The 2,094-nt window shown below is 42.6% G+C and overlaps 1 protein-coding gene across 5 annotated transcripts in view; it reads left to right on the forward strand.

Moving 5' to 3' along the window:
- The window catches only part of MPPED1 (metallophosphoesterase domain containing 1), a 104,738-nt gene that overhangs the window by 95,524 nt on the left and 7,120 nt on the right, over positions 1 to 2,094 (forward strand). The window lies entirely within an intron of this gene.

The raw sequence follows: 2,094 nt of genomic DNA on the forward strand, positions 1-2,094 counted from the left end.
TCAGCATTGATGGAGGGCAGGGACTCTCCCTCACTCGGGCCTCCCTGTCCCGTAATGGGCAGGGGCGTCCCGTGGGACTGATGAAAGACTGACGCAAAGTACCCATTTAATAGGTTGGCTTTTTCCTAGATGTCGGTTGTCAGTTGTCCCATCTGGTTTAGCAGGGGTCCAACATTGCCCTTGCTTTTCCTCCGGCTTCCCACATATTGAAAAAAAGACTTTTTATTGTCCTTGATACTTGTAGCTAGCTGGAGTTTTGTCGCAGCCTTGGCTTTCCTGGTTTGCTCCCTGCAGGTCAGGACCAGTGCAGAATATTCCTCATTGGTGGTGGATCCTGGCCTTCATCCTTCGTAGGCCTTTCTTTTTATCTGCAGGAGGTCTGCTAGTTGATCTTACAGATCATTAAGTAGGTCTACTGTTACACTCAGTGAAGTCAGCGGGAATAGGAGCACATCTGCAGTCAAAGAGGAAGAGAAATAATGCACCTTACAGCATAGTATTGTGTCCTGCAAAAGGTGCATGTGTGGAATGACAGCAAAGATTAAGCAGTCCTGACCCAAACCATAAAAAGAACCCAGTTGTTTACTTTAAAATGTATCCATCAGTGCTGAGTAGAAAAATTTATCAGCTGCTTACTGACACACTGTTGATTTACTAGCAGCAAAAGGTTCTCCACAGTAATGTGGCTGCCAGTTTTCCTCCCCAGGGGACTCCCCCAGCTTTCACCAACCTAGAACAGAACGACTTCAAAACTTCAAGAATTGTCACCAAGATTTCTTTTATTTTAGAAACAAAACACTTCTACCCAGAACCTTGTGTCAATTCTCACTTAGAAAAATTTGCAATGCCTCTAAACTCGGTGGAGTGATTATCACTATAAAACTGATAGGAGAGGATGTTCAGCCCCATGAAGACGAGTATTCCATCTAGGATTTGCACAGGTAGTAAGTCCAGTAATCTCTTACACCACACATGAGCTATGACTAGCTGATTTCTAAAACGCTAAAACCATATGCATACAAATTGAATGCATAAACAATAACTTGGATGAAAAGTGCAGTTTTAGAAATTGCTTAAAAGGCAGCAGGTGGACAGGTCACAGACAGAATTAATTGTTAGATTGACATACTCTCTTCAAGATATTATAGACCAAGTACTCTTACATGTGGTGTAAGTGAGCTGGTACAAGCACTGGTCAGGTAAACAGAGATGCATCTGCTTTTACCTGGTTTGACTTTAGCTCTGCTGGGAAAAGAGGACTTATTCTCACTGCATGCTAAATTGTTTGAACAAACAGTGCTGGTACAGCAAGCATATGAGTAAGGAGACAGAGTGTTCTTCTTGTAAGCCCTCATAACTTAGGGAAAACAAATAGGAAACTGTGCAGCCTGTTTTGCAGTAGGATGTTGAAACCTCCAAGAAGAATTCCCAAGTAATCATAGACAGCCTATGCAAATGAAGCTGCTCTTTGCAAAGCAAATGCATAGTATGAACAGATGATATCCTCCCCCGGCTAAACACAGCTACATCTGCAGCAGTCATTTACTAAATATCCAGGAGGAATAGAGAACTCGCTGCTTCTTCTCCATTCCATCCTCTCTGCCGCTTCTACCGCCGAAAATGCCACACCTACAGCCATATACTTGCTGTTTTCACCAGTCATCATTCTCTTACAGTTATGTCATCTAAAATTCTGCTTTTTGTTTCAGCCAGTGCTCCAGTGGGGTGATGATTCAGGCATCTCCAAGATAGGGTTGGCAGGAATGGAATATTCCAGCATTATAATTAGCCATAAAAAGTGTGTTAAAACCATATAGAGAAGGAGAGAAAATTCTGAAGTTCCAAAAGCAGTGCTAACTCTGCTTAGTTAAATCTGTTTATTGGTATTTTTATGACATACTTGTTCTGTGGTAAAAAGCAGATAATTTGGGAAAAATCTCTATGATCAGGACCAGGTAGAATTTGGGGTCCAGTAGGCAAATAACTTGCGTTGTTAGGTTTTGCAGGTCTTTTATAAAAAGGTTGGGGGAAAGGGTGTGGTGGGGGCGGGGTGTTGAAGGCCTTGTGTTTGCCCTCAGTAGAATGGATCCTTAG

The sequence above is a fragment of the Gavialis gangeticus genome, unplaced genomic scaffold (genome assembly GCF_001723915.1).
Source record: "Gavialis gangeticus isolate Ggan-Ray unplaced genomic scaffold, GavGan_comp1, whole genome shotgun sequence".
NCBI classification, from domain to species: Eukaryota; Metazoa; Chordata; order Crocodylia; family Gavialidae; genus Gavialis; species Gavialis gangeticus.